Genomic DNA, 20453 nt, shown 5'->3' with positions numbered 1-20453 from the left:
GGTTTAAGGATTAGGTGTAAGAGAGTGGGGATGGGTGGGAGAGGCCAAAGAGAGGGAAGTGTTACAGTTTTGAGAATAGCCAGGTTTTTAGGTGTTTATGGGAGAGTTGGAGGGAGCTTGATAAGGAGCCTCAAGATTCCTTCTTATCTTCTGTTCTAGATTATCTTTTGCACTTATCCACCTCTGGCCTCAAGTCTACATTGATCCGAGTCCATCTCAGTGCAATTGCTGCTTTCTACCAGCCTATTGAACATAAGAACATAAGCAATGCCTCTGCTGGGTCAGACCTGAGGTCCATCATGGCCAGCAGTCCGCTCATGCGGCGGCCCAACAGGTCCAGGACCTGTGCAGAAATCCTCTATTTATACCCTTCTATCCTCTTTTCCAGCAGGAAACTGTCCAATCCTTTCTTAAATCACAGTACCGTACTCTGCCCTATTACATTCTCTGGAAGCGCATTCCAGGTGTCCACCACACGTTGGGTAAAGAAGAACTTCCTAGCATTTGTTTTGAATCTGTCCCCCTTCCAACTTTTCCAGATGCCCTCTTGTTCTTTTATTTTTTGAGTGTGAAGAATCTGTCCCTCTCTACTCTCTCTATGCCCTTCATGATCTTATAAGTCTCTATCATATCTCCTCTAAGTCTCCTCTTCTCCAGGGAAAAGAGACCCAGTTTCTCCAATCTCTCAGCATATGAAAGGTTTTCCATCCCTTTTATCAGACTTGACGCTCTCCTCTGAACCCTCTCGAGTATTACCATATCCTTCTTAAGGTACGGCGACCAATATTGGATGCAGTATTCCAGATGCGGGCGCACCATCGCCCGATACAACGGCAGGATAACTTCTTTCGTCCTGGTTGTGATACCCTTCTTGATTATACCTAGCATTCTATTCGCTTTCTTAGCGGCCGCTGCGCACTGTGCCGTCGGCTTCATTGTCATGTCCACCATTACCCCTAAGTCCCTTTCCTGGGTACTCTCATTCAATAACATCCCTCCCATCGTATAGTTGTACCTCAGGTTTCTGCTTCCCACATGCAGTACTTTACATTTCTCAACGTTGAACTTCATCTGCCATCTCGTCGCCCATTCCCCTAGTTTATTCAGGTCTCTTTGCAATTCTTCGCAGTCCTCTTTAGTCCGAGCTCCACTGAATAGTTTGGTGTCATCTGCAAATTTTATTATCTCACACGTCGTTCCTATTTCTAGATCATTTATGAATATATTAAATAGTAGTGGCCCGAGTACCGAGCCCTGCGGAACACCACTTGTGACCCTCTTCCAGTCCGAGTAGTGGCCCTTCACCCCTACCCTCTGTTTCCTACCCGCCAACCAGTTTCTTTTTTTTTTTTCAATTGAAAAGCTTTTATTGAGAAAACACTCCAAACAGTACATAGCAAAAGCACATGAGATACAAGAACATAAATTCAATGAGCAGAACATCCCACTCCAAAAGCACACACGAAAACACAATCAGCAATGTAGTCATGTGCAAAGCGTACAAACTGAAAAGAACAAGCTATAATACCCACCCCACCACAACCTATACCCCCCACCCCCCCCCCCCGGGACAAAACATCATACCCACAGCTATCAATAAGGTCAAAACTAAACAATTCCAGACACAACCCAAACATTAAAAAGGAATATAAAGAAGGGCCCCCCCAAACCTCGCCCACCCAGGCCCAACCCCCAGTGTAGCTCAAGGTCCCCGACCACCCCTACCACACACCCCCACCGAGGCCCGAAATTGGCGCCACACATGAGCATAGCCATGTAATTTACCATGCCTCAAAGCTGTTAAGTAATACAGATTCTGCCAATTAAGCATGCGTTGCTCCACCAGGGCCCATGTGGGTGGAAGTACCTGATTCCACCGAGAGGCAACAGCCAATCTAGCAGCAGTGAATGCAAGTTTGCAGAACAGAGAGTCCCCCCGAGCCAGGTCTAATTGATGCCAAAACAACAAGGCGTGTCGCCAATCAGCCGGAATCTGGACATCCAGGATCCGGGACACCCGAGCAAAAACATCAGTCCAGAATCCACACACCCTCCTGCACTGCCACCACATGTGAAAGTAGGTACCTACTTCCCCACAGCCCCTCCAGCAAAGCACACTCGCACCCTCCTGCCACCGAGCCACAGTCTGAGGAGTATAATACCATCGGAAAAGAACCTTATATCCGTTCTCAATTAGCAAAGCCGCTATACCCGCCGAGGAGATCTCCGCCCATATGTCACCCCAAGTGTCCCAGGAAATTACAGAGCCACAATCACCCTCCCAGGCCTTCATGTATGGAAGGGGGGCCCCCCGACCATTGAGACACCGATAAATCGCAGAGAGAGCTCCCTTCCTAAGCACTGGGCCCAATAATAGTTCAAAGGGCGTCTTACCACCCCTCAAGTCTCCCAAAATACCCGATGTCCTAACATAGTGAAGGACCTGCATGTAGGGGAACAGATCCCTTAATCCAAGCCCATACCTGCCCCTGAGGTCCGTAAAGGATCTCACCCCACCCAACACCGGGTCCCACAGCTGACCCATGCAGACTAAGCCCCGTGCCTCCCACTCTGCGAAAACTCCCCCCGCTCCCCCCGGTGGGAAATCAGGATTGAATCTAAACGGAGTAAACCAGGAATGACGCCCACGCCCCAGTAGACAAGCTCTGGTTTGATTCCATACCCTCAGGGAAACCGCTACCGAGGATATCTCCCCCATCAGGCGTGCCCTACCGGGTACCCACGGCCGATGTAACAGAGGCACCCCCCCACTTAACCTTTGCTCAATTTCCACCCACAGTTTCGGTGTCTGCGCCTGCCATTCTAAAAGGGCGCGTAGCTGAGCAGCCTGATAATATTTCACCACATCCGGGACTCCCAGCCCTCCATCCCCTCTCCCCATGCACAAGACCTTTCTACTCACCCTCGGCCGTCTACCCGCCCAAATAAAATTAGAAATATGCCTTTGCACTCCCTCTAATGTTTTCCTCTCCACCCATAAAGGCAACACCTGAAATAAGAACAACAAGCGGGGCAGAATCATCATCTTCACAATGGCCACCCGGCCCAGCCAAGAGAAATACAGGTCCTTCCATTTAAGCAAATCCTGGCGGATGCGACGAAAGAGCGGAGGGAAGTTGAGGTCATACATCTCCACTCCCGGCGGTCCAAAATATACCCCTAGGTATCGCAATGAATGCGAGACCCACCGAAACGGATACCGATCTCTAAGATAGGAAACCCGGTCAGCAGGTAGGTTGATGTTAAGAAGCTCCGATTTACCGATATTGACCCGAAATCCTGACACATTCCCATAAATTTCCAACTCCTGCAATATAGCCGGTAAAGACTCGGCAGGGTCTTCCACCGTAAACAGGATATCGTCCGCAAACAGAGTCAACTTAAAGTCCCCTCCCGGCACCATGACCCCCTGAATATCCGGATTCATCCGCACACGCTGCGCCAGGGGTTCCACAGTCAAAGCAAAGAGAATCGGGGAGAGGGGACACCCCTGACGTGTACCTCTTGCTAGGGAGAAAGTCTCCGAATAACTACCATTTACTTTAATACAACTCAGGGGCCCATTATAGAGGACTCGGATCCAGTCTCTCATTCTCGGGCCCAAACCCACAGACTCCAAGACCCGAAACAAAAAAGGCCAAGAGACTCTATCGAACGCCTTCTCAGCGTCGATAGACAAAAACACTGTCTCTCTTACCCCACCCCTGGCCCGGTCGTACAAGTTATAGACCCTACGCGTGTTATCACCCACCTGTCTGCCAACTACAAATCCCGACTGATCCGGATGGATCAGCCGAGGTATCCAACTCATCAATCGGTCCGCCAGAATGCGCGTGAAGATCTTAGTATCCACCCCCAATAGGGATATCGGTCTATAGGATGCACACTGGAGAGGATCCTTCCCCTCCTTAGCCAACACTGTCACACCCGCCAGACGCATAAAGAAGGGGAGGGCACTATTCCCCTGCAAGGAATTAAGAAAACGCAATAGAGGGGGCAGCAGCAGATCCTGAAATCGTTTATAGTACCGAACAGTAAAACCATCCAATCCAGGGGATTTACCAAGTTTCATAGAACGCAGCGCACTACGAGCCTCAATCAATGTGAGAGGGCGGTCCAACCTTGCCACATCTCCCTGTGCAATCTGGGGTAGCTCAGCTGATATCAAATAAGCATCCTGTTCCTGTGAAGGCCCTGGATCTTCCGGGGTATAGAGTTGAGAGTAATATTCCACAAAACGTGCCCGGATAGCTTCCTCGGTCTGTAACACTTCCCCAGAAGCAGCCCGGAGTGAGAGAATCTGATTTCGTGTCTGTCGCACCTTAAGACGGTGTGCAACCAGGCGACTAGCTTTATTGGAGAACTCAAAATATCGCTGCTGGAGGAGCTGCAAATTATGGTGCAATCTTTCCAAGTCTAAAGCCTGAAGATCCCTACGAGCCTGAAGCAAGCGCTCCCGCAATACCACATTCCAGGGGGAACGCTTATGTAAACTTTCCAACCTACCAATTTCAATCAGCAGAGTAGCGGCTACCTCCCGCCGCTTACGCTGCCTAGCCGACGCCAGGGCTATCAGCCTGCCCCTAAGGGTAGCCTTCAACCCCTCCCAAACCGCCTCCAAGGAAGCTCCACAATCCACATTCACCTCCAAATAGTCTTGTATCCACCCCTCAATCTGCATTCCCACCTCTGGATCATCTAGGAGACTATCATTGAAACGCCAAAATTTCCGTCCCCCACCCCCTCCCTCCCCCTGGAATCGCAACCACACCGGGGCATGATCCGACCACGTGAAGGACTCAATCCCTGAAGACTCCACCCTCCGGAGAAGTCCCCTCTCCACAAATATATAATCAATTCTGGAATAGGAGGAGTGTACTCCCGAATAGTAGGTATAGTCTTTCACCGAAGGGTGGAGCCACCTCCAACAATCCACCACATTCAAACCAGCCAGTGTCTCACGCAATAATTTGCGATCTCGTCTCCCATAATAATCCGCCCTCCCAGAATTATCCAAGTGAGGAGTCACGGTAAGGTTGAAATCCCCACCAAGGACCAGGGCCCCCCCCTTGAACTTGAGGATCCGGGGGACCAACTCACGAAAGAAGATCCCCTGACCCTCATTAGGGGCATAGACATTAACCAGGGAGTATAAGACCCCCTCAATCGTAGCTTCCAACATAATATACCTGCCCTGGGGATCCCTCACAACCCTGTGCACCTCACAACGGATTCCCTTACGGATAAGAATGCCCACCCCGCACCTCTTAGAAGTGCCCACCCGGGAGGCCCAGAAGGCCTGCGGAAACCTATGATCCCCCCCCAAAGATTCATGGGCTTGCAGTAAATGGGTTTCCTGAACAAAACAAACATCAGCCCTCAAACGGATCAATTCCCTATAAAAGGCCCTCCGCTTGTTAGGGGAATTAAGACCTCTAATATTGTAAGATACTAGTTTAAACACCCCCATTGTTCAAAGGAGTACAGAGACAATGCAAGACCAACCCCAGCAGACATGTCCCCCCCCCCCCCCCCCTCTCTCCCCCCATCCCCCCACCCCCACAGTAAGAAGCTCCCCTATATAAAACCCTAGCAATCCTCTCCCCCCCACCCCCCCTCCCCTCCACCCCCCACTCCCCCATGTGAGAGTCCACTGATCTCCCACCCACATACCAGGAAAGTAACAATCCCCGAAGCCCTTATCACCCCACCCCACAACTATACAAAATTGTCAAATAACAAATATCAGCAATCCCAAACAAACACACCCGTCCAGCTACCCTCCACCACCAACCCCCCACTACTCCCTCGTAATCCCTCCCAACACTCCCTCAGCCCCCCACTCCCCCACCCCTCCACAGAGCATCCAGGTCGAGGATGACCCTCCAAGCACACCTCCCCATAGTTAAAACATAGTAACACAGTCACCCAGGGCAAACCAAACCCCCACAGGCGGGGGGGGGGCCTCTGGACAGTGCAAGGAGGAAGGGACAGCCAAGCAAATTATTAGCCCTCCCATCAGAGGAACCACATTAAGCAGAAGCATTGTTCTGAGGCGAGGGGCCACCGCCTCGACCCCCCCTCCCACTTCGTGGTCCCCGCTCCACCCGCTGCCATCGTGAAGCAGAGGAAGCTGATGGGAGTCCCACTCGACTGGGCCCCGCTCCCACAGAAGTAGCAGGTTCCTCAGGAATCTCGATGCCTGCTTGTTGCAGCAGGGTTCGGGCCTCCCGAACTGTAGTGACTCTGGTATGCACTCCATTGATAGTGATGACCACTCCAAAGGGAAAAGTCCAGCGGTAGCGCAGATTGCCTCGCTGCAGAGCCTTAGTCACTTCTCGGAACGCCCGGCGCTTCTGCAGCGTACTTGCCGCCAGATCTTGGTAGAATTCCAGCCGATGACCCTCCCAGGTCACTGTGCCCATTTCTCGAGCTCTGCGGAAGATCTGTTCTTTAAGCACAAAGCTCCGCAGACACAGCACAACATCTTTAGGCTGATCAGATGTGCGGGGCCCCAGTGCCCTGTGAGCACGCTCCAAGCCCGGATCCAAAGTGTCATTTTGCAGCAACCAACGAAGCAAAGTAGTGATGGTAGCGCTAACATCCTTATATTCCTGCAATTCTGGTAGGCCCCGCACCCGCAGGTTATTACGCCGGGTACGGTTCTCCAGATCCTCCACCTTGTCCATCAAAAGCTGATGTTCCGCCGCGGCACTCTCCAGGGAGCGTTGCATCCCGGTCACCGAATCCTCGCAGCAATCCAGTCGCATTTCCACCGCCTCTACGCGGTTGCCCACCTCCACGAGGTCCGTGCGCAGCTCCTGCACCACCTCCCGGACCTGCACTACCACAGCCGAGATTTCGGCTTTGACTTCGGTGATCCAGCCCTGCATATCCGACTTAGTGAGGGGGTCCGTGGGGGAGCACCCCGGGGCAGACGCGCTCGCCAGCGCTGTCACCTCTGCCGCAGCCCCACTCGATTGCGCCGCCTCACCACCGCCGGTCTCCAGTCCCCCACTGCCACGTGCTGTCCGGCTCAGCGCTTGTTCCAGCGTGCGCTGGCCGGTTTTTTCAGTCGGGATTTTTTTGCGCGTCGCCATGGGGTCTCCGCTCCCTGCGCTCTCCCCTCCGTCGCCAAAGAAAATATTTCAGCGCTTATTTCTCAGCTTATTTGAGCAATTTAGCACCGGGCCCGAACGGAGCTCTGAGATCAAGCTCCCGTTCGCATCGGTGACGTCACTTCCTCCCCCGCCAACCAGTTTCTGATCTATCTATGCACATCTCCATCCACCCCATGGTTCTTCAGTTTCCGGAGTAGACGCTCTTGAGGCACCTTGTCAAAGGCTTTTTGGAAATCTAGGTATACGATGTCTATGGGGTCTCCTTTGTCCGTCCGTTTGTTGATTCCTTCGAAGAAGTGCAATAAGTTAGTTAAGCACAATCTCCCCCTGCAGAAACCATGTTGGCTTGGTATCAGAAGTTCGTTTCTTTCCAAATGTTCATCGATGTTTTCTTTTATCAGCGCTTCTGCCATTTTCCCCAGAACCGAGGTCAGACTCACCGGTCTGTAGTTTCCCGGGTCACCTCTTGATCCCTTTTTGTAGATGGGCGTGACATTGGCTATCTTCCAATCCTCTGGTATCACACCTGTTTTCAGGGATAGGTTGCAAACTTGCTGCAGTAGTTCCGCTATCTCCTCCTTTAATTCCTTCAGAACCCTTGGATGGATTCCGTCTGGACCCGGGGATTTGTCAGTTTTTAGTTTTTCTATCTGCCTGCGCACATCTTCAAGGCTCACTTCCATGGATGTTAATTTTTCTGCTTGATTTCCATTGAAGAATTGCTCAGGTTCCGGTATGTTGGTTGTGTCTTCGTTCGTAAATACAGACGAAAAGAACATGTTAAGTCTTTCTTTGACTTCTTTCTCCTCCTTCACTACCCCCTTCCTGTCTCCATCATCCAGCGGTCCCACCTCCTCCCTAGCTGGCTGTTTCCCTTTAACATATCTGAAGAATGGTTTGAAATTTCATGCCTCCCTGGCTAGCCTCTCTTCATACTCTCTTTTGGCTTTTCGAACCACTCGGTGACATTCTTTTTGATACTTCCTGTGCTCCTTCCAGTTCCCCTCAGTTTTGTCCTTTTTCCATTTCCTGAATGAATTTTTCTTATTGCCTATCGCTTCCTTCACTATTTTAGTCAGCCATACCGGGTCTTTTGTTCGACTCTTTTTGCTCCCCTTTCTGAATCTGGGTATGTACAAATTTTGCGCCTCGCTCACCGTGTCCTTGAAAAAAAGCCAGGCATGTTCTACCATTTGCCATTTCTTGGAAGTGTTCCTAAGTTTCTTCCTTACCATTTCCCTCATTGCTTCATAGTTTCCTTTCCTGAAGTTGAAAGTTGTTGCTATGGTTCTCTTTCCTTTCGGTATTCCTACTTCAACTTTGAACTTGATCATATTATGATCGCTGTTTCCCAACGGTCCCACTACTTCCACTTCCTTTGCAGGGCCCATTAACCCATTTAGGATTAGATCCAGAGTGGCATTTCCTCTCGTCGGTTCTCTAACAAGCTGCTCCATGAAGCAATCTTGTGTAGCCTCCAGAAATTCTGTCTCTCTAGCGCATCTGGAGCTTCCAAGTTTCCAGTCTATCCCGGGGTAGTTGAAGTCTCCCATAATAACTGTGTAACCACTTTTGCATTCTCGCTTCATCTCGGTTTCCATTTCTCTGTCGATATCTCCGGTTTGCCCGGGTGGACGATAGTATAGGCCCATCTTTATTTCATGTCCTTTCCTATCCGGTATTTTAACCCATAGCGATTCCAGCTTGTTGGTCATCTCCACTGTGTCCATTCTTGTCGATTGTATGCTTTCTTTTATGTATAGGGCTATTCCACCTCCTTTCTGTCCTGACCTGTCCTGGCGATAGAGCTTGTACCCCAGCAGTGCTGTATCCCATTTGCTTTCCTCATTCCACCATGTTTCAGAGATTCCAATGATGTCTATGTCCTCTGCATTGGCCACAGCGTCTAGTTCCCCCATTTTGTTGCTTAGGCTCCTTGCATTAGTATATATGCAATTTAGGTCCTGGCATTTTGTTGTCTTCACTACCTTTCCCTGTGCTTCGATCTTTGGTGTCTTCTCTTTTGCTGCACTCTTTCTAACCTCCTCTTCTGGGTTAGTCGACTCCTGTAATTTGTCCCTTGCTTCTTCCCAGCCTTTTTTCCCCTTAGTATCTTCATGGGATACCTTCTTCCGAATCGTCGACGCTAGGTCGACTGTCGGCTTTCCCCTTCCTTTTAGTTTAAAGCCTGTTCTATTCCTCTCATGACGTTGCTTGCTAGAAGTCTTGTTCCCGCTGCGCTCAGGTGCAGTCCATCTCTCCTATAGAGCTTGCTCTTGCCCCAGAACGTTGTCCAGTTCCTCACGAAGTGGAAACCTTCTTCCTCACACCATTTCCTCATCCATGCATTTATTGATTGTAGTTCCTCCTGCCTTTTCACATCTGCCCTCGGTACCGGTAGGATCTCTGAGAATGCTATCTTCTGGGTCCTCATCTTCAGCTTCCTTCCCAGAATCTTGAACTGTTCTATCAGCGTGCCTCTTCTGTAGTCTCTCCTGCTGACATCATTAGTCCCGATGTGGATCATTACTGCGGTCTCTTCCATCTCTGCTCCATCCAGGATCATCCCAATTTTGTCCACGATGTCCTTGGTTCTCGCTCCTGGGAGGCAGGTCACCAGTCGATCCTCTCTCCCTCCTGCTATGTGGCTGTCCACATGCCTCAGGATCGAGTCTCCCACTAGGATCGCTGACTTTCCCTTCTTCAGTTTTCGCTTCGGTCTCAGGTCAATGTCAGGTGTGCTTCTCTCTCTCTTCTGGGCATCGACTAGCCAATTTCTCCCCCTCTTGTGGTATTCCTCCATGGCTGTCTTCTTTGAGGTCATCTGCTTCTTGCTCCCCCTTCCATATTGGTGTAACTTCATCCTTCATCTGGAGTTCGTTCTCTGCCACCCTCCTCCTGTATGCTTCCTCAATGAATTCCTCGAGCTCCCTGACTTCCTTCTCAATGTGTCTCTCACTCCTGAAGTCTTCAAATGCCTTGATAGGGTCCTCTGTGGTGTAAAGTCCTTTTAGCTCCAGTATCTTGTTCTCAAGTCGCTTGACTTCTTTCTTCAAGCTTTTCAGCTCCTGACACCGACTGCATACATATGACTGTCTCCCCGAGGGGAGGTAGTCATACATATGACAGTCTGTGCAGATCACTGGAAAGCTCATCTTCTGGTTTCCCTCTGCTTCCATCGTCGTTCCTACTTTTAAGATAACAGTTAAGATTATGTGCTCTTTCTGTGCCTGTTTCTTGCCTTGCTCCCTTCTTCTTGTGTGTGCTGCCTACGCTCTACCTTTCCTTGCTTTTGCTTGTGTGTTTATTTCTTCTGTGCCTGCTTCTTGCCTTGCTGCCTTCTTATGTGTGCTGTCTTTGCTCTTCCTTACTTTACTGCTTCTTGTGTGTGCTGGTTCTTTCTGCGCTTGCTTCTTCCTTACCTTCTGTGTTTCTGTACTTGCCGCTTCCTTACCTTTCAGTCCTTCCCTGTGCTCCTGGGTGTAGTGACTTGGCCCTTCTTGAGGCCCTTTGCAAAGGCGCTCTCGCTAAGGCGAGCGCCTTTGCCGCCCGCCTTCGCCGCGCGCCGAACGGCCGCGCGCCGTTAGCTCCTCCCCTTTTGTAGGGGAGTTTGGACGCTGACTCTTCTGACGCGGTGGGGGTGGGCGGAGCTTACTCTCGCCCTGCCCCTAGCCTCCTGCTCTTTCTCCTCGGCTCTTTTCTTTACTTTAACTGCTTTTAAACAGCTTTCTCCTGCTCCTCTTCCTCTCCCTTAGCTATTCTTGCTGCTCCTCCTGTCCGATGCTGTGCACCGCGTGTGTCTTTGACTCCTCCCCTTTTGTAGGGGAGTTTGGACGCTGACTCTTCCGACGCAGTGGGGGTGGGCGGAGCTTACTCTCGCCCTGCCCCTAGCCTCCTGCTCTTCCTTCTCGGCTCTTTTCTTTACTTTAACTGCTTTTAAACAGCTTTCTCCTGCTCCTCTTCCTCTCCCTTAGCTATTCTTGCTGCTCCTCCTGTCCGATGCTGTCCGAAACTCCTCTCTAAACTAAACTAAACCTTAGGTTTATATACCGCACCATCTCCGTGGACACAGAGCTCGGCATGGTTTACAGGATTTAGGATGAGAAAGGAACTCCAGTGGAGGGTTTAAGGATTAGGTGTAAGAGAGTGGGGATGGGTGGGAGAGGCCAAAGAGAGGGAAGTGTTACAGTTTTGAGAATAGCCAGGTTTTTAGGTGTTTATGGAAGAGTTGGAGGGAGCTTGAGGTTCGGAGCAGAGAGGTAAGGTTATTCCAGAGCTCAGTTGTTCTAAAGGGGAGGGATGACCCTAGTTTGCCTGCATGCGAGATACCTTTTGTGGAAGGGAAAGATAGTTTGGGATCTCAATGTTGTTCTTGCTCAATTGATGAAGCTTCCATTTGAACCAATGTCTATGGCTCATCTGAAGAATCTCACTTGGAAAGTGATGTTTCTCATTGCCCTCACATCTGCTCGAAGAGTCAGTGAGCTGCAAGCTTTAGTTGCTGATCCACCTTTCACTGTTCCATCATGACAAAGTGGTCCGCCATACTCATCCTAAATTCTTACCTAAAGTGGCTTCAGAATTTCATCTCAACCAATCCATTGTTCTTCCAGTGTTTTTTCCAAAGCCTCATTCTCACCCTGGAGAATCAGCTCTTCATACTCTGGACTGCAAACATGCTTTGGCCTTCTACTTGGAATGCACCAAACCACACAGAACTCCTCAACTTTTTATCTCGTTCATAGAAACATAGAAAGTGACGGCAGAAAAGGACATCCAATCTCTGAGCGTACCATCACCAACTGGATGGCTGCTTGTATCTCTTTCTGCTATGCCCAGGCTGGACTGCATCTACAGAGTCAAGTCACAGCTCATAAAGTCAGAGCCATGGCGGCTTCAGTAGCTTTCCTCAGATCCACTCCTATTGAGGAAATTTGTAAAGTTGCCACCTGGTCCTCGGTTCATACTTTCACCTCTCATTATTGTCTGGATGTTTTTTCCAGATGGGATGGCCATTTTGGCCAGAGAGTATTGCAAAATTTATTGTCTTAATTTGCCAACGCTCCCACCATCCCATTCTGGTTAGCTTGGAGGTCACCCATATGTGCAAATAGGCTGTCCGCTTGTTGTGGAATAAAGCACAGTTACTTACCATAACAGTTGTTATCCAGGCAGCTATTCTCACAACCCAACCACCTCCCCTGGTTGGCTTCTCTGCTAGCTATCTGAACTGAGGAGACTCGCCCTGTGCTGGGCGGGAAGGCACTCACACATGTGCAGTGCGGCTGACTCAAAACTTCTGAAGTTTTCTACAAGCAAGTCTGCTTGCGAGGCTGTCCGCATCTGGGCTCCGTGGATGACGTCACCCATATCTGAGAATAGCTGCCTGCTGTCCCTGGATAACAACTGTTATGGTAAGTAACTGTGCTTTCTGGTCAGGTTGTTAGAGAGGGCAGGAGCTCGGAGGCTGGATACCCAGGGAAGGAAAGAAGAGACTCCCAGCTCCACAGCCAGCTGCAGATTCTGTCACTAAGAGGAAACACTGTGAAGAAGAAGTTATAGGTCCCTTCTCCTTGGGGAACTCTCTCCATTTGGTCTTTTCCACTTCAGGATAAGTCAAGCCCTGATGCTCAAAAGCGTTCTGCACTGGTAAGACTCATTTAAACAGTCTTACTGGCACGGAAGCTCAGCTTCTGATGCACAAAAGGGTTCTCCGTGGCTACTACCGATCCCAGTAACAGCCATCGAAAAGCCTATGCAAATGCATTATAAGGAGCTCATTAGTATTACATTGAGCACTCCATGTAAATCTCAAAATGGAATGCCCACTTTTTATGGGCAAAATTTCCCAACAGGTCAGGAGCTGCTGTTTTGGGGTGTATGTCCAGTATACACAGCACACACACAACAGCTGCATCCATTTTAGGGCCAAAAAAAAAGCCAGCAGCTGAGCTGGCAACCTCTGCTCCCCCTCTACCAGCTCAGCTGATTGGTAGTGTGAGGGGATTCTGGCTTCAACTGAGCCAGCAGGGAGAGCAGCGATGGCAGGAAAGGGAAAAATGAGCTGACAGGGGGAGGAGCTGTGCCTACCCCTTGGCTCTTCTCTCTCTTATCTTTGGATTGAGTTGAGATTTGTTGATGGTGGCTCTTTTGTTGGGTCGGGAGCATGCAGGCACTTGGCATCAAGGGAGACATAGTAGACCTAATGCGACCCCATCATTGTCTTTTAGCCAGGTTTCAGTTATTAGGATGATGTCCCATTTTTTCTCAAGGAGAAGCTCATATATAATAACATTTTTGTTGTTTACTGACCTCGTGTTTAAGAGGGCAGTGAGGAGGATTTTTGGGTATGGTATTGGGGGAGAGAGGGGGGGACTGGCATTAGGTTGTGGGGTCTGCATGTGGGTGGTCTGGTGTGGGAGTGATGTCTTAGATGGGTATATTTCCCTTGGCCTGTTATGACTGGGATGGGGGAATACATGATGGAGAGGAGTAGGCAAGCTAGGAGGGGGGAAATTGGTTGAATTAGCATCTCAGATAAGTTTTAATGCATATTGGAATGGCAAAAGGGCTCCCCATGAGATCCTCCACCGGCAACAGAGGCCTGCCTACTCGGCAGCTGTTTAAAAGGGCCAAAGATGAGGCCGCTCAGTGTTCTGTTGGGTGTGGTAGGCGGAGCCTCCGGCGATGAGGTGATTAAAATCTCTCCCGAAATTATATTTATGACTGTGTTGTTGGTGTGCTGTGCATCCTGCCCTCCGTAGATGTTATTTCAGAAACAAGGTGTCCTTGAGACATTTCTATTAGATTTGTGAGAAGCTTTTTGCTCTAAACATGACAATAAACAATTGAAGAGAATAGTTTCAAAATGCGAATGTCATTGCATCGATAAACAGTACTATTGTAGAAACCACTTCAGCTCTTCATGACTTTATTTGAATCTGACACTACTACAGGCCAAAACACGTGTGTGCAGTTCTCTAACAGTGTTTCTTAACTCAGTCCTGGAGTCCCCCCCTTGCCAGCCAGGTTTTCAGGATATCCACAATGAATAGGCATGAAAGACATTTCGCATACACTGTGCAAGTGTCTTTCATGCATATTCATTGTGGATATTCTGAAAACCTGACTGTCAAAGGAGGACTCCAGGACTGAGTTGAGAAACACTGCTCTAGACCAGTGGTTCTCAACCTTTTTTACTCACAAGGACCTTATGTGGATGTTGAGCGTGTTCACATCTAATTTATGACAACCCTCCTCCCAACAACAGATGCACATTGTAACTAGCATATTTTCTCCATGGACGTTATCGTACAAAATAAGTCCTGCACATTCTATACATAGATTCTGATTGTCATGCCATCTGAGTAATGACAACATAAATCTCTCCACTACCAGGCACATTATGAAATATTACAAAACCTGGAAAAAATCCAAACTTGGTATAAATGTGGCACACCTACCATACGATAATAGTATTAATTCCTGTGAAGCCTTCCTATGAATAGGCAGCACTACAAATATCACGCAGGGCCCTAGAACACCAATACACCAACTGCTAGTAAAACAGAACACATGGACTGCTACACGCAAACAGAACAGCACACGGTCTAACTTTACAGTCTCTGATTAGATGGTGAACCACTCAGATGGCTGTGTCAAAATAAAGTTGGAATATCTAGATTTATTGACTGTGTTTTTGAAAGAATTCACTCGGGGCAATGTACAGCAAGAATAAGCAGCAGTAAAAATATTCAAAGTGTGCTACATTACAATGACCCCCAAATCAGATGTTCACCTTTAGTTAAATTCTTAAACTTGGGTACACAAACAAATTATTATTATAGCTAGGGTAGGAGTGGATAAAGAAGGCCTGCTATATTATCTGCAGCCTGTGTCACTCCTTGTGTGTCTGTGTGACTAGCAAGTTAGTTACGTCTTCCAATAGAAGGTTAACTGATAATTCAGCAGACTTTATATAGAGAAACAACAGAATACTAAAAAAAAAAGCATTAGCAGTATATATGCCAAAAAGATCATTAAGGTCAGAGACAGCGATGAAATTGTTGGTCAACAAGTCAGGTTTCTTTCTCAATAGGAGAGGCCAGATTGTGGAATTTATTACCAGGTCAAGTATGTTTATGTACGAATGAACAATTTAAGTGACTGCTCAAGACTAATTTACTTATGAAGTAGGGCATTTATCAAGGTAGAAGGGATGAATTGTTACTTTGTCGATGAGTTCCCTATATAGAAGATATATTTTATTTGTAAATGGTTCTGTGTCCTGTGCAATTTTGCTTCAATTCGATTTATCTGCGGCATTTGCTTCATTTACTTTCAGATATTTGTCTCAATCAGGTTGTTCTTGACTGGTTTTCTCAATTTTTATTATCTCGCTCATATTCAGTTACTATTGAGGGTGATATTTTCAATTCGTGGCGGCTTCCTTGTGGAGTTCCCCAGGGCTCTCCGCTTTCCCCAATCCTGTTTAATCTATATATGACTACTCTGAATTCTTATAAGTTGTCAGCTTGGGAAACGCTTCTCACCTATGTGGATGATATTTTTATTTTGATTGAGATTGAATTGGATATAACCAATTTAATTTTTAAAATAAACTACTGTATCTCCAAACTTCAAGCTTGGGCTATGTCAGTACAGATGAATTTAAACGCAGCCAAAACTAAACTTTTGTGATTAGACCCAAAACTGGACTGCCTTCCTCCCACTATACTTTTGGATTCTGGGGATTCCCTGCAGATTGATTTCTCCTCTAAGATTTTGGGAATCCTTTTTGATTCCTCTTTCACCTTTAAGGCTCAAATAAATTATTTGGTCAAGAAATGCTTTTTCAGTTTACGAATGCTGAGGAAGGTTAGATCTCTTTTCCATCAATGCCATTTCTCTGTTTTGGTTCAATCTATTATATTATCTCGGCTAGATTATTATAATGCTATTTATCTTGGTGTTACAAAGATCTGTCTCCGAAGATTACTGTTGATTCACAGTAGCACTGCGAAGCTGATTTTTGGAAAAAACAAATTTGACCATGTGACTCCATTGCTGTTGAGTCTTCATTGGCTCCCGGTTTATCTCAGGATTCAATTTAATTTGCATGCATTACCTTCAAAATTTGACAAGTTTCAAGTTTATTAAAAAAAAATTTATACCGCTTAATCAAATTTCTAGGTGGTGTACAGAAATAAAAAGTATCTTGTAGTGAACTCATTACATTTGTAATCATAAAGTGAAGCACTATTTAGTAGTAATATTTGGAAATGGGATGGGTGGAGGGAGGGTAGGGGGATGGGAAGGGAGGAGAGAGTGTTGGGAGGTACTTTATCGTGTCTGTATTGTAATGATAATTGATAATTGATTGTTGATTTTTTTGAATTTATATATCTACAATGTATTAACTGAGTTGAGATGATATTCTTTGTAAGATTTTTGTTATATATATTCATTTTTAAAACTCAATAAAAATTATTGAACATTAAAAAAGTATCTTAAAAACAAGTTAAAGTTAAATTACTAAACAGAACCAGGATAGGTTAGTAAACACATACCAAAACATATATACTAACTACACACAATTAGGAAAGAAGGGCGAGAACTACAATCTTTGAGAAAAACAGCACAATTAGGGGAAAAACAATAGGTAAGGGTAAAAAGCTATAAAACTCCTCTTGTCCCTCTGCTATGGAACATTTATAGATTTTAGTATGCTAGAGGTGCTCAACAATTCAAACTTTCTCTTCCATCTAGAAAAGGAATTAAAGGAATCAAGAACTTCAGTCTTTAAATTTTCTCAATTATGGAATAAACTCCCTTTATTAAGAAGTCCTGGCCTTTTCCTATTCTTCCGTAAATCTTTAAAAACTTTTTTATTCGCTAAACATTTTGGAAATTAATCCTCTTTTAATTCTTGTTCTTTTCTTTTAGTGTATCTTTTTCTAAATTATTGTTAACCGAGTCGAACTTCCTCTGGTTGATGACCCGGTATATAAAGCCAAGTTTTAGTTTAGTTTAGTATTACTGTAACCCACCTAGGTGTTAGGCAGGCGAGAAATTTAAAAATACATAAATAAATTAATTAAAGACCTAGTTAAAGAGTTTCAAGTTTATTGAAATTTTGATGTAATATCAAGTATTTTCAATGCGTATAACAATAATAATAAGCCAAGTTTTCACCTGTTTCCTGAAGTAGAAATGGTCTTGTGTTAAACAAAACTTTTCAGGGAGTGCATTCCAGAGTGTGTGTGTGTGTGGGGGGGGGGCTACTCTGGAAAAAGCTTGCTGCTGGATACCACATTGTGTGATGTCCTTTGGCGAGAGATGGTTAGGGAGGACCTTAGTGACCTTGGGATCTTGCCAGATACTTGTAATCAGGATTGGCCACTGTTGGAAAAAGAATATTGGGTTTGATGGACCTTCGGTCTGTCCCAGTATGGCAGTGCTTCTATTTTTATGCTTTTTATGTAGCGATGAGTTGCTAAATCATATCCAGGGTAAAAGGCCGTCTTACTTGCCTCTTTAAACCCATGTTGTTATAAAGAATTCCCAAGGCCAAACTCCTTAATTGTCTTATTTGTCCTGTTTGTCTGTTTTTAATGACTTGTAAGCATCGTGGAGCAGAGGTTTTCGCTTACATGTGTAGTGCTTTCTGTATTGAGTAGTGATATGAAACGATAGATAATAGTAGTACATAAGAACATAAGAACTGCCATCTCCGGATCAGACCTTCGGTCCATCAAGTCCGGCGATCCGCACACGCGGAGGCCCTGCCAGGTGTACACCTGGCGTAATTTATAGTCCACCATATCTTTATATGCCTCTCTTAAGGAGATATGCATCTAGTTTGCTCTTGAAGCCTAGGACGGTCGATTCCGCAATAATCTCCTCTGGGAGGGCATTCCAGGTGTCAACCACTCTCTGAGTGAAGCAGAACTTCCTGACATTAGTCCTGAACCTGTCCCCCCTTAGCTTCATTACATGTCCTCTAGTCCGTGTCAAATTGGACAATGTAAATAATCTTCTCTGCTCTATTTTGTCGATTCCTTTCAGTATTTTGAAGGTCTCGATCATATCCCCACGCAGTCTCCTTTTCTCAAGGGAGAACAATCCTAGTGTTATAAGTCTGTCCTCGTATTCCAGTTTCTCCATACCCTTCACCAGTTTTGTTGCTCGTCTCTGCACCCTCTCCAGCAGTTTTATATCCTTCTTTAGGTAGGGAGACCAATGTTGGACGCAGTATTCCAAGTGTGGTCTGACCATTGCCCTATAAAGCGGCATTATAACTTTCTCCGATCTACTCGAGATTCCTTTCTTTATCATGCCCAACATTCTATTTGCCTTCTTTGCCGCTGCCGCGCATTGTGCCGACGGCTTCAGGGTCCTATCTATCAGTACACCCAGGTCCTTTTCTTGTTCACTCTTCCCCAGAGTTGCACCTGACATTGTATACTCGTATTCCTTATTCTTATTGCCTAAATGCATTACCTTGCATTTCTCCACATTGAACTTCATCTGCCATTTCTCCGCCCATGTTTCTAACCGACACAAGTCGCTCTGGAGTTTCTCTCTATCCTCCTGCGATCTGATCGCCCGGCATAGTTTTGTATCGTCTGCAAACTTGATAATCTCACTGGATGTTCCTTCCTCCAGGTCATTGATATAAATATTAAAAAGGATCGGCCCAAGTACCGAGCCCTGGGGTACACCACTAGTCACTTTCTCCCAGTCGGAGAACTTCCCATTTATGCCCACTCTCTGCTTTCGGTTTTCCAGCCATTTGCCTATCCATCTTTGTATATCTCCCTCTATGCCATGGCTTTGTAGTTTCCTGAGAAGTCTTTCGTGTGGAACTTTGTCGAACGCTTTCTGGAAGTCCAAGTATATTATGTCCACCGGCTTCCCACTATCAATTTGCTCGTTCACGGTCTCAAAAAATTGGAGTAAATTCGTCAAACATGATTTCCCTTTCCTGAATCCATGTTGACTGGGTTTCATCAAGTCATGTGCGTCCAAGTGCCGGACTATGCTATCCTTGATCAGTGCTTCAACCATCTTGCCAGGGACAGACGTAAGACTCACAGGTCTATAGTTGCCCGGTTCCCCTCTCGATCCTTTTTTGAAAATTGGGGTGACGTTCGCTATCCTCCAGTCATCCGGTATCTGTCCAGTTCTGATTGTCAGGTTTGCAAGTTTTTGCAATAACTCTCCGATTTCAACCTTCAATTCCTTTAAGACTCTCGGGTGAATTCCATCCGGTCCAGGGGATTTGTCACTTTTAAGTTTGTCGATCTGATAGTATATCTGGTCTAAGTCCACTTCAACTGTGGTGAGGCTGTCTTCTATTTCTTCTGCAAACACTTTCTCCGCTTCAGGTATTGTTGAGGTGTCCTCCTTCGTAAAGACGGACGCAAAGAAGGAATTTAGTTTGTCTGCGATTTGTTTATCTTCCTTGATGTACCCTTTTCTTCCCTGGTCGTCCAGGGGTCCCACTGCCTCTTTTGCAGGTTTTTTCCCTTTCACGTATCTAAAGAAGGGCTTGAAGTTTTTGGCCTCCTGGGCTATTTTTTCCTCATATTCCTGTTTGGCATCCCTCACCGCCTTGTGACATTTCTTCTGATCATCTTTATGTTTGTTCCAAGCTTCGGTTGTCTTTATGCATTTCCATTTTTTGAAAGAGTCCTTCTTTTCTTTTATGGCTTCCTTCACCTGTATGGTAAGCCATGCTGGTTCTCTTTTGCTCTTTGTTCTCCGATCTTTGGAAATCCTCGGAATGTAGAGATCTTGTGCTTCTGTGATAGTATTTTTCAGTAGGGACCATGCCTGATCTACCGTTTCAAGTTTGTCCACCATCTTCTCGAGTCGTTTTTCTACCATGGCTCTCATGCGATCGTATTTACCCTTTTTAAAGTTTAAGGTGGTGGTTAAGGTTTTGGCATGTTTCCCTTTCCCGATGTCAAGTTTAAAGTTGATTACATTGTGATCACTCGTTCCCAGTGGAACCATGACTTCCACTTCTGGAAGTTGTAGTAGTAGTTGTTAATCCATCAAGGCCAAGGATCCCCCTCTTGTAATGCTCTCTCTTATGGTCACCCTTTGGTGATGTTTTTCCCAGCGACTGCTTCCTGTGATCCTTTTCTGATGGTGCTTTCTGGCAGTTACCCCCTGTTGTTCTCCTCTGGTGGTCTTCTTCTAGTGGCAGCCTCCTGTGGTCTATCTCTTGTGTTGCTCTTCTGGCGACTGCCTCCTGTGGTCAGTCTCTTGTGGTGCTGTTCCAGGAGCTGCTTCCTGTGGTCC

At 46.7% G+C, this 20453-nt stretch overlaps 1 protein-coding gene across 5 annotated transcripts in view; it reads left to right on the top strand.

Annotated features, from left to right (window-relative positions):
- Window positions 1-20453, top strand: part of MROH1 (maestro heat like repeat family member 1) — a 411563-nt gene that overhangs the window by 203239 nt on the left and 187871 nt on the right. The window lies entirely within an intron of this gene.

Source organism: Geotrypetes seraphini, chromosome 2 (genome assembly GCF_902459505.1).
Source record: "Geotrypetes seraphini chromosome 2, aGeoSer1.1, whole genome shotgun sequence".
Lineage (NCBI taxonomy): Eukaryota > Metazoa > Chordata > Amphibia > Gymnophiona > Dermophiidae > Geotrypetes > Geotrypetes seraphini.
Note: the sequence above shows the minus strand (reverse complement) of the source record. Positions and strands in the feature narration are given on the sequence as shown.